The sequence below is a fragment of the Caretta caretta genome, chromosome 6, assembly GCF_965140235.1.
Source record: "Caretta caretta isolate rCarCar2 chromosome 6, rCarCar1.hap1, whole genome shotgun sequence".
Classification (NCBI taxonomy): domain Eukaryota; kingdom Metazoa; phylum Chordata; order Testudines; family Cheloniidae; genus Caretta; species Caretta caretta.
Window position 1 is genome coordinate 106801902 of NC_134211.1, and position 13424 is coordinate 106815325.

Genomic DNA, 13424 nt, shown 5'->3' on the forward strand with positions numbered 1-13424 from the left:
TATTATCCCCCTGACATGGGAAAAAGCATGGGCATGAATTATTTAGAAGAGAAAGGGAAGTTATGTTAGTAAAAATCTGTTACAAGGAAGCAGGGGAAATTTGGAAAGTTACCAAAGAGAAACTTGACACCCCTCACCCCATTTTTCAAAAAGAGGAGATACTCTGCATGCATGAGGCCTCTCCCTTCTCTACATGCAGAACCCAAGGGTATGTTTTGTCTCAAATGTTTTAATTTGATATTACATTTTAAATATATTACATTTTTTAAACCTCCAATTAAAACTAATATGATTCTTTATTAAGATTCCTAGTAAAACAAAAACCCCTATTGAAATTTCAGAACATCCAAACTATAAGGTGAGGCTAACACCCCTTACATTTTAACTCACATTTGTTATTTTGATTTAAAACTTCTCAAATGTGTTCTTTTAAAAAAATTATTCCTCAAAAGATTTTGAGGAGCTTCAGCACTATGGGCAGAAGGTGATATTAAAAGATAAAATATTTGTGTTTTCACTGGTACCGTCCTGAAAAATAAATAGAGGGTAATAAAAAAAATGCAATATATCAACTTGAAACACTCAGTAGGAAGTTAACCTGCAGGTTTACTAAGCCAGGTTTCCTATAGGTGCACACTGCAAGCTGGAAAGATATTTGCATCCAACTTTGTTCAAGTAATGATCACAGAAATACACTGTTATAAAAGCCTAAAGCTCCTGATAGGATGCTGCCAATCTTTAAGGATATCTACCAGATAAATAAGCTTGTCACTCTGAAATCTTATCTTTTTATCAGGTTGTTGGTGAATACTATAGAGTTGTTTCTACTTCTGAAACATAGGGAAGGGGGGGAAATCCCATAAATAATAAACATTAAATATGCCTAATACTATTGATTTCAGTTGGAGTTGAGAGCACTCAGCCCCATGCAGGAGGCTCTTGGAATGGCAGAATATGCCCTTAAGCAAAAGGAAATATCTCATTGCTCTTAATTATAAATGCTATCATTTCAGGGGACATAGCATAGAATGTCAAATATGTCCAGTTCAAACCCCCATTCTTGCAAACACTTATGTATGTGAGTAAATTTATGCAGGCGAGTAGCCCTATTGAATTCAATGGAGCTACTTGTGTGAATAAAGCTACTCGTGTGTGTAGGTTTTTGCAGGGATGGATCTTTAGTGTGAATATTTTCCTCAAGCCCTTGTTTCCCTGCACTAGCCACTTTCAGGCATGTGAACTGGATGCACAGACATATTCCCTCACTAGCAAGCTTGCAAATGTTCCCACTCCGTGCCTTTCTAAGTCACTTTCACTTTATTTCCTTTTAGTAGCATGAACTTTTCAGTACGCCCAGCACCTGTCCCTTTAATATAGCACACAGGGTTCTTTGCTCCATACTGTACATTATCCTCATTAACACATATCAGTCAAAAGCACTGTTAATTAAACTGGCAAGATGATTACACACGCCTCCATGTGCCCCCTCAGAGCATCCGCTTGCCAAGATTTTTTCCTCCCTCATCTAAAGTGGGTGGAGAAGGCCCTGAGTAAAGCAGGATGTAATGTTTAAAAAATATCGAAGCACATTGTTTTCTTTGAGCAAAATGCCCTACACTTCATTACCACTGCCCCAAATAAATAAATGCAACACTGACACCAATCTGTAAAACTAACACATGCATATTTGATCTGTACAAACACTGCATATGATATGACATTTCCTTTCAAAACGCCCTTACAGATACAAAATTCAAATTAGAATGCACTATCCTTGGACTAATGAGTGTGTCATAAATAATTGATTAAAACTGGGCAAAACCCTACGGGATTTTGCTTTTTCAAAAATTTCATGGCAAAAAGCTCAGTCATTGTCCAAATTTTCTGCCCAATTTCATTTCATTGGGCAATTTGGGCTGGAAACTTCATTGGCATCCATCCAACTTTTCCATCGGTTTTCAAAAGTTATAGTTATTTCTGCAACAGTTGTAGGAAACCTGTAAGGAATCTTGCCATTTCAATGGGCTTTGGATTCCTAAACAAGTATTGGGAAAGCAGAGCTGGAGGCTGGGGAAATGAATATTTCCGCACTGGAGGATAAAAAAAGGCAGGCAGTGGTGAGCCCTGAAGTAATGCTAACTTATTTTTCTGGAACACACACAGTGGTCTGATAGCTACAAGATAAAACATCCAACAATCTTGCTAGCAGAGTGCAATTCAAAGGAGCGACAAGAAAATACTAGCTTCTGGGGAAAGCAATGAATTTACAGGAATCCCACACCAAGATTAAAAATATGTTTGTTTACTTCATAGAGAACATGCATGCTTAAACTCATGGGAAATTGGACCAGTATTCAAGTGATGGCTAATAGCCATAGTCTTAGACAATAGAGACATCTTTGAACACTGAAGAGGCAAATTATCAGCAAGCTCCTAAAAATTAGAACTGTGTAGGAAAATGGTTTTGCAGGTCAGCAGGAATTTGAGATTTTGAAAATTTTCCCATCCCAAATCAAGACGGAAAATCAAAAATCTCAGTAATTGTTGTGACTCGATAAGCTGAAATTTTGGGGGAACTGAAATGAAACATTGCAATTGATCCTATCATTTTGAAATAATTCATTTCAGTTTACTTTTTTAGGGTTTTTTGGGGGGAAAGGGATGTTTGTTTTTAGTATAAATTAAAGAAAAATCATTTCAAACCAAAAAATGAAATGTTACATTTCAAAAACATTAAAATGGAACATTTTTTAAACATTTTAACTTTTTTTCTAATAGGGAGATTTGTTGAAATCCATCCTTTCATTTCAGCTAGCCAGCATTTTCTGATGAAAAATGTTTTGTTGGAGAATTCCCAACCTGCTCTACTGAGAATGTTTTAAAAAGCTACCAGTTCATTGGAGATAATCACTCTCATCTCATTACAGAATAACAGCAGATCTGATGCCTTAACTAATTTCAGAATGGGGAAAAGAATTATGGCAGAAGGCAAAAAAAACCCCTCTACCCCCAAAAATTTCTAAAATTGAGCCCTTTTTTGTGCCGGTTTCATTTTTTTAAACTTCAGAGATGCTCAGTTCAAGGAACAGGCATAGCAGCTCTCAGATTGAAAGAATCAGATTCCTCAGCTCTAGGGCCAACATAGGCTGCTAGAAAGGATTGCATCATCCTCATGTTGTACACATTCCTTCATAATATTTAACAAAAGCAATATCATTATTAGTAATAGTTATTATTATTATTATTTGTATTATCATAGCACATGGGAGCCCCAGTCATGGACCAGGACCCCATTGTGCTAGGCACTGTACAGAGACAGATAAAAAAGACACTCCCTGGCCCTAAAGGATTACAGTCTAAGTCCTTGTCTACACTACAGGGAAAAATCGATCTAAGCTACGCAATATGAGTTACTTGAATAGCGTAACTCAAGTTGACATAGCTTAGATCTACTTACCGCGGGGTCCACATGACGCAATGTCAGCAGGAGACGCTCTTCTGTCGACTCCCCTTACTCTTCTCGATCCGGTGGCATATAGGAGTCAACAGGAAAGCGATCTGCAGCCTTCTTCACTAGCGCTAAATCGCCTGCTGATACATCGATTGCCGTGCATCAATCCCCCGGTAAGTGTAGACAAGCCTTCAGTAGAAGACAAGACACAACAGACTGACAGGGGAGTACAAGGAAATAATGAGACAATATTGATCAGCATGATAGGCTGTGATCTCAGCAAACCAGCAGCCGAGTAATACTGGGCTAAATCCTCAGCTGATGTAAATCAGTGGAGCTCCACTGAAGTCAATTTACACCTGCTGAGGATCTGGCCCACTGGCTTCTGTATTTTAATATTAGATATCTATAAAATGCAGCATTGAGGATTGACTGTTAATTTCCTTTTTAAAGATAAAATTTACTGGACTTTTAATTATTTGAAATTTAGTTGAGAGCTCAGTTTACATGATAAGTTTTAAACAGTGGAGCTCTGCCAGGTTTGAATAATCTGTGTGAGAGAAAAAAAACCCAGCATGTGTGTGCACGCACACACACATACAAATATTAAAAGGCATTATCATGTTTGATGAAGATAATGAAAGCTACTTGCAAAATGGATCACAGTTTTGCATCAGTGCAAAATTTATCACTTGACTTTTGTACTGCTTTAAACCTATATGCCTGGCTCAAAGGATAGATTGTAGCAGGGACACCTTCTCAAGGTGATCTTGGGTTATTTTTATAATGCAGGCAGAGGCCGCTAACCATGCCTTTCAGTTTTGTTCTTAAAATTACTATCTTAATATTTTCAACATATTTGCAAGTAGTGAGCGAGACCAAAGCTGTCCTATGTACTAAAATCACTGCTGGGCCTGATTCTATCCCCTTTGCAAGCAATAATAATTTTGACACTGAATTAAACAGAAGCAGACCTATTGTCTAAGGCGGGGTAGTCAATCGGCAGATAGAGGGCCAAATCTGGACCACCATGTGCTTTTGGACAGACCATAAAATCTTTTTATTTACTTATTATTATTATTGTTTATTATTAATTATTATTATTATTTTCTCTGGAGTCTGCACCTTGATGAAGAAATATGGACTTTGACAAAAAATAATTGACTACCCCTGAGCTACTGGCCGAATTCTGCAATTGACTACAAGCTAGTACAGTGCTGCACCCACACAGAGTTGCAGACTCAAAGCCCAATTCAACACTAAATTCTGAGAGAAGGGTTTAAACTCTTTTCACTAAATCAATCCCCTTCACTCCCCACAACTCCTACAAAGTCTGGATGTTGGAGCATCTATATTATAAATTCTGTAAATCTATTGAAAAATTAGAAAGCCGCAATATATAATGATGAGTAAGCAGCAAGGGATATTGTTAGTTACCTGCCTTTTTAAAGCACTTTGAGGACTATGATTAAAAAGTGCTCCGTCAGAGTTCAGTATTAAATAATAGATAGTGGTACAATTTGTGTTAGACTTTTTTTTTTTTTAATGATCACAGATTAAACTCAAAAACCTTGCCCTTCAGAAATATCTTTATGGAAGAGAATAAAATCTTCCTTGGTAGAGCTATTTTACCAGTAGCCAGAAAAAGGGGGGAGCTGTACCAGAAGTAGGGAAATACTGCCACCCCTACACACACCCACACTTTCATTTGTACACTGGAGATCTGGATCTGTTAATCTTCAGTGCAAAGTGTTTGTGTGTGTATATTTATTTGAATAAAAACAAACCAAACCAAAAAACAACTTTATTTCAAGTCAAGAAATATTAGGAAGCAGTGAGCTACTATTTTTCTTAACTGTTTAAGCTGGCAAAGAGTGCAGAGAGTGCAGTGAGCTGTGCTGCCATAACCTACTACAGTATTAATATGCACTGTAGTTTTCTCTAGTTATTAGTTCTTTAGTGACTTTTGGTAGCTTTCAGTCTTTATACCAGAGCTCAGATTTATTAACCTACCAGTCAACATCTTTTCCTGGGTAATTAGGGAACGGAAAGTACAAGAGACGAAGGGTCAGATGTATGATCTAGCTTCTTTGCACTAGCCAGATAGCACAACAGAGGTGGATTCTGGCTGAATATGGCCAGCAGAGAATTCCACTTGCAGAAAGGAACTCTCTGCTTGCATAAACCCTGGCAGAGGTGGCTCTGTTACTCCAATGTGTCTGGGATGAGTTGGGTGCAGCATGGAGTTGACATTGGGTGAAATTATTTGTGCAAAACCTTTTTTTCAACAAAAAATGCAGATTTAGGTTTACTGAAACAATCCACAAATTTAGGTCAATACTGGTGAATTGTTTCCGGCATGATAGACAGACAGACATAGAAAAGAGTGGAAATGTCGTAGCAATTCATTTTAGCATTTCTGAAACAAAACATTTCAACTTTTCAGTTGGAAAGAGATTTTATTTTGGAATTTCCCTCAATTTTATTTTTAAAATAATTTTAAAATGCTAAAAAATTCCCCAAAACAACATGAAAAGAATTTTAATGACTTTTCCAAATTTCCTGATTTCTTCAAATTTTATTTTATTTTTGGTTCAGCTACCAAATTGGTTCTTCACACAGTTCTAGGTGCAGTTGAGCTCTGCTTCACCAATCCTCCACTTGTGCAAGGTCTCCTACCTAGGCACTTTACACCAGTTGCATATGGTCCAGTAGATCCTAGGCTGCCCTTACTGAGGTTAGGGTCAAGCCAGCACATGTAGGCAGAACTGTCTCCTTGATGGCTCCTCCTCACACCATATGTGTAGAACCATGTGCGTGGACTTCAGACACAACAGATAATTGAGGCCAAAGCATATGAATAATAATAGCTACGTCTTATGTTGTGTTTTTTATCTTTAGATCTGAAACGCTCTGCAAAGGAAGTCACTATCATTATCTCAATTTACAGATGGGGAAACTGAAGTACAGAGCATGACTTGCCCTGGGTCAACCAGCAGGCCAGTGCCAGAACTGGGAATTGAACCAGATCTCCTAAAGTCCAGCCCATGGCTTTATCTGCTAGTCAACACTGCTTGAACATGCGTCTTTGTCATTATCGGTGAGTAATAATTAGTTATCGTTATAGAGATTATTATTACATTAGTGAATGTTTTGAATATTGTGTTTTATATCACTGTGAAAGTGCTTAAAGCATCAAAAGCCATAAAAATGGCTAAGGAAACAAATGATATTATGTAGCAATAGGCTGTGTGATGTAATGGAAGCAAAAGGTTTGATAGAAGCACAGATCACATTGAAAATGATTTATAATTCTCTGAAGTGTACTGCCAGGGATACAAGTCTTAGCAAGACCTGTTATTCTTCCTTTGAAACCTACTATAAATATATGTCTACATGGACATAGAAAGTCTTAATTTCTCTAAATTACAACGGAGAAAAAGCAAGCTGGAGAAGGCAATGTAGCAAGCCAACCCAATGGGAATTTTCCAATGAATTCCAAGGGAAAGCACATTGGAATAGTAGTGATGGAAAACAGAGCAGAGTGGTATGAAGGGACTTCAGGCACAGAGGCCATATCTGCCATCTGTTAGTTTTTCCATTTTTACAGGGCTTGAAAAAGACACTCGCCCACTTGCCAGGAGCGAGTGGGAAACATTCTCTGGTGAGCACAGGCAGCAGCAGTAAAGTGAAGTTTACAAGACTGTGATCCATTTTACTAGGAAAGCTTAGAGGCTGCTGCTCTTTAGGAAGAAGAACAGAGGATAGAATGGACAAGAGGAGAAGAGAGACCCTCTTTTCTCCCCATTACTCTAAGGGTGGGTACCAAATTACTAGTATGAGAGTGACTGTAATAAACCAACAGATGGGGTTTAGAAAGAAATTCTCCTCATTCCTTCCCCTGGAAGCATCTGGTCCTGGGCATTGGCAAAGACAGGACACAAAGCTTGCTGCACCATGGCTCTGATTTAGTATGGCAATCCCCGTGCTCCTATATTCCAAATGAGTTAAATTCATGTTAACATGGGAGTGACTATGCTAATAGTTGTGGTAAGGCTCTGAACATGCCCGCTGTGAATGACATCCTCCCAAAAGCCTGGACTGTCTCAGGCTGAGCTGAGTCCTTTTGTAGTTTATTTTTAAAAATTCTCTGCTTTTTCTTCTGACAAGCCTGGCTTCTGAGTGTTTATTAATCAATATAACTCAAAAGCTGGTATTAGGTGTAGCATTCACATCCTGAGTAGAACAAAGTATAGAACATGATCAAGTTGCAGTGGGGGAGGTTTAGGTTGGATATTAGGAAAAACTTTTTCACTAGGAGGATGGTGAAGCACTGGAATGCGTTACCTAGGGAGGTGGTGGAATCTCCTTCCTTAGAGGTTTTTAAGGTCAGGCTTGACAAAGCCCTGGCTGGGATGATTTAGCTGGGAATTGGTCCTGCTTCGAGCAGGGGGTTGGACTAGATGACCTTCTGGGGTCCCTTCCAACCCTGATATTCTATGATTCTATGTCACACTGCTACTCCGTGCTCGTGGTGCAACTTCAGAAAAATTTGGGGGAGGGGCAAAGTTGTGTAGAACATTGTATGTAATTTTATTATATCCTGCAAAGTCAGGGGTGAGGAGTGGAAGACATGCAGACCTATGAAAAGTCAGAAGAGGGCAAACCAAGTTCTGCGGGGGACACCTACTTCCTTACGCCATAGCAAATGAAGAAGCCTCTGCTCTGTGCCTTACAATGACTCCCAATGCAATTCCAGAGAAGGTTTGTGGTTCCATCTCCAATCCTCAAAACCCTCAGATCTAGCCTCGGATCTAGCAATCTCCAGGAGGTCTTCACTTTGCACTCCCCAGAAACGGGATGCTGTAACTAACAGGACCCAGGTAAAGGTTTCTGGGGCAATATATTCTCAAGGAAGGGCCCCAACAGTGGCACCTCTTGTCACAAGAGATCAGAGTGAGTTCAAGTTTTACCGTCTTTGCAACACAATGCAAGGCTCTTCTACTTGCACAAACCTTGCCATGATTCTATGGTGAGAGGTGCAATAGAAACTCATATAATGAATAATGGAGTGATCGTTAGAGGGGAAAACCAAAAGAAGTAACAGAGGGTGAGAAAATAAACAGCGTTTAGGGAATTTGAAAAGCCAGGATGATCTGGGAAGAAAGAGAACACCTCTGAATTGCATCAGAGCTCACATCTTACTTGGACACCAATCAAGCAGTGGTGGGGCAGGAGCTATGTGAGAGCTGATGCTTTGGCAAGGAAGAGTAACATGGAGGGGCTCTCAATTAGGTATATCACAGAAACAAACACTGGCTACACGACCTGCATTGGAGCAATAGACTGAAAGGGAACATCCTGATTACTCAGAAACTCTAATCTTCTTTGGACTTTCCCTTAAGGGTCAATTGAGTACACTAATCTAATGTTCAATTGTAGCTGTTTAAATTGGTACGCCTAGGGTATTTATGACATTTTCTGAGAGTTCTAGCTATTTCAGACTGGAAATAAGGCATACATGTTTAACTGTGAAGGTAATTAACCACTGAAATAATTTACCAAGAGATGTGGTGGATTCTTTATCACATTACATTTTTAAATCAAGATTGGGATTGTTGGGTTTCTAAAAGCTATGACAGAAATTATAGGATTGATGTAGGAATCACTGGGTGAAATATTATGGCCTGTGTGATGCAAGTCAGACTAAACCAGGGGTTTGTGGCTTGTTCAGGGTAAGCAGGTATGGCCGCTTGCAGTTCCCAGTGGCGTCGGTTCACCGTTCCCAGCCAATGGGAGCTACGGGAAGTGATGGCCTGGCCCACACTGCTTCCTGTAGCTCCCATTGGCCAGGAACGGTGAACAGCGGCCACTGGGAGCTGCAAGGGCAGTACCTGTGGATGCTCAGGTAAACAAAGTGTCTCGCAGCCCGCCAGGAGTTTACCCTGAACAAGCCGTGAACCACATTTGGGAACCCCTGGACTAAACGATCATGGTAGTGTCTGGCCTTAACATCTGTGAATCATCTTTCAGTTTGACCCATTTGTTAGAGTGTATGTTGGAATCCACGAAATGGTAGCAATCAATGGATCTAGCAGATTGCGCTCCTTCAGCTCTTTCCTGTTATCAGTGGCACTGCACACCTGATGTGCTGCCAAGTAAAGTAACTGAAAAGGGCTGATGTACCCCACAATATTTCAGCCATTGCACTGGTCACTAGGAATGGTAGTGCTGGAAAATTCACCAGAAAACCTATCCTTGCAAACGACCCAGGCTGAATTTACACAGTCAAAAAGTTGAGAAAAGCTTGTGAACTTTGATCTTAGTTAAATTTGAACTCCAAACCATTTAAAGTTCTTCCTACGTCCCACCTCCCCAGGTCACACACTTAGGAAGAGATACTGAAGATGTTGAAAAGCACCCAGGTTATCTAGGAAATTAATATGGTTGTCATTTTCAGTAGACCTTAATCCCGCGCCCCGCACCCCCAATTAAATATGATGGGCTGTGATATCATCACCTTGAACTAAATTTTACACCCCTCTGCAATTTAAATGGCTCAACCACATATGGTACATTGTTTAGACACATTCATTTCTTACGAAACCTGCCAAGTCTCAATATTATACAATTATCTGCTGTACAGATAGAGGCACCTATAGATACAGATTTTTTTTCCAATGTATGCACACAGCCAATTTTACGGTAGAGTCACTAATATCTCTGGATCATTAAAATATTTTTCACTCAGTATATTCATAACTATAACTAAATTTGTGGATTAAATTACATTGGGTTGTTCCAGAAAGCAGCCTAGCAGTTTTCATGACAGACAGAAATAAAAGGCAATGAAATTATGCTGATTTTTAAACATAATTTTCCAGTAGTTTAAAAAGAATAAGTTTTTCATTTAAAAAAGCCAGCAGGATCAGCAGGCAACTAAGTTCTGTTTTAGTTGAAAATCAGTGGGAGGGAATATAAAGCCATATTTTTTTCCCCTAAACGGAAGTGGAGCTGCAGTTGTAATCAGCCAAGATTCTTTTTTAAACATATTGCAAAAGAGGTAGTTTTTAAAAATCCATATAGCAACATATCAATTGCAAATTTGCTTCTAGTAGCTCCTCTTGCCAAAGAAAGCCATATATTTGGGAAGGTAGAAAGGGGGGTGGGATGTGTAAGCCATTGACAAGTATAATTGTGTTTATTCATTTATATTTATAAAAATCTCTATAGACAACCATCTTACACCAGGGCCATCCCAAAACTAAATGTAAAGTACTGCTTATCCCTCCTTGAAGATAAAGAAATGTCCACCCACTAAGTGAGAATAATAAAACAAAACCAAATTCCTCCAACCCTCAGCTCGACCCTTCCTTAAAAGGACAGGGTGGTGGGGTGGAATGAGCTTTGCAACTTGCTATGAAGGGTAACAAATAAGGACTATGGTGCACCAAATGTGGGAAAGAGCAAAGGACCCACCATAAGGAACGTTGTTCCAGAACCTTCTTCCTGTTTATAAGGCCTGATCCAAAGTCCATTGAAATCAGTTGGCATTCTTCCATGAACTTCACTGGGATTGGACCAGGCACACAGTGAAAAAGTTTCTATCTGAAAGCCTCTACTGATCTCAGCTGAGGAAGCATGACATGGAAAGAGGGGTAAATTTTCAGGTAGGAAGGTCCCAGGCCACTTAGGACTTCATAGGCTAACATCAGCATCTTGGAATCCATCCAGAAATTTACTAGTGCATATTCTAGAGCACTGGTGTAATATACTCTTTAGTTGAAATATCATTTTTAAGCAGATATTGTGCACTAGCCTCAGTTTCTGAGTGGACTCAAGTGTGTAAAAGATAGAGACTTTCCCAAAGCCATAGAGGAAGTCAGTGGCAGAGTGAGAATAAGAATTCAGGAGTTCCTGACTCCGATTCCATTAGATTACATTGCCTGTCCAAAACACAAGAATTGTTTATGCAGACTGGAGATATAAAAATCCCCGGGCACAAAAAACTGGAAGCCTCTTGAAATATGTCTCTTTCTATGCTTTTTTTTTTTATTAACATCCTAATTTTAAATGTTTTTTAAATGCTGTTAATATAACAGATGTAAGGTTTTATGATAGTCAAGCCACTTGCTGCAGGCTTTCTATGAAAATATGCTGGGCCACTAAACAATAAGGCTAGGGATGCCTGCTTGACAAGAAACAAAACAAGGAAGGAATAAAAGGGCATCCTTCACACTTTCAAAATGAAATTAAAGGGCTAATTATCTCAAATATTCATAGTGATATAAGATAGAGCTGTTTGAGGTTGTTACTTTTTTTATAAGCATCCTGGAAATCTTATTAATAGATATATTATTCACAAGGTTTAATTTAAAGCAATTTTATCTATTGCTGTAAGGGATTTTAACCCCAGTGAAGCAGGGGGACAGGATTCCTGAGATACCGGAATTTTTAGCATTTCCACATATTTAGTTGATGTGTGGAAGCTCTGATACCTATCACACAGAAGCACTGAGCTGTTTTTAGATCAGGCTGGAAGACACGTAGGGTTTATAGAACATATTGAAAACTAGAGAAGAGCCTGAACTTGCTATGCGCCATCACTACGATTATACTTCTGGTCAGATTTGAATCCAGATTCCTAATTTTAAAAAGATTGGACCATGCAAGAACAACCAATTTTAAACTTGGAGATAGCTCTGATATAGACTGAGATCTACATGTGAATTTTGCATATTAGGCCCATCTCTATTTTAAACCAAGTTTAAAGGAAATATGTATTTTAAGCTTTAGCCACACTATTGGTTGATTTCCAGGTTGCTGTGTTTGTCTATGCTGGTGCTGAATTTGGCTCAAGACAAGAACTGCCATGTCTTTGGGAAGGTATATATTATTTTGAATCCATGATTTTGGTTATGAAAAAGGCAAGTTTATCAAAGACAGTAAGCATGATATTTACTAAAAGTAATTCCTGTTAGGGTTTGGTCACAGAAAGGTAAAAAAAGAGACAGATGGCCTCCAGGTTTGACACTTAATTGACCTGCAACTGTTCTATAGTCCAGGGAATAATTGTCATGTAAAAAAGCATTAAACTATAGACACTGCGATTCCCCCACCCTAACAATAGCCTTTGACATCATTAAGGTGTAAGCGTGCCCTGCATGGCTAACCAAACCAAGCCTTGAGTCACTTTAATAATTAAAGAGATGAGTAAAATCAATAACCCCAAGCTGTAGCAGTTTACAGCACAATAACTGGTGTCATGTGGTATAAAGGGCAGTAACAACCTCCTACTTATTAAGGCTGGATGAAATTGATTGGTAAAATTGTTCACTAGTTTGTTTTCAAGCTCTTCCTAGTCAACTTTTCATGAAATTTCAATAACTTATTGATTTCTTTTTTAAAGTATTGGGTGTGAAATCTACTTATGCTTTGAAATGTCAGAGATTTCCCATGGCAGCTATCTTTGGCAGTTTCTGGTTTGTGGAGGAAAGACAGGGAGAGCCAGATCCATCCACAAACAGTGCTTCATTCATAGACACATTGATAATAGTACTATACACATAGGCAAAGTAAGCCAGAAACCATGCATTCTGGTTCCACATCCAGAAGAGAAATCGAAAAATGTGCACTCCTACTCAAAACAGAAGGATATATAAATCTAATGGAAAACTTTAAAACAAGGTTCACAGCACAGAGACTCATCCATCCTATCAAATCCAGAAGCTCTCCTTGTCACTCGCTCTTCTGTGGGAGTAGCACAGGCTCAACCAATCATGGAACCGGAAAGAGTTCTATGTTACATTTAAGACCAATTAAAATCAATTAGCCCTATCATACATTCTAACAAGTATATGTGGAAATGTTCCTCTGAATTTTCCAGGGTCGTCCTACTGGGATGTGAAAATCTCTCATCACAGAACTTGGCTGAAAATTTTCAATTTTTTGTAAAATTTCACCAGTTTGATGA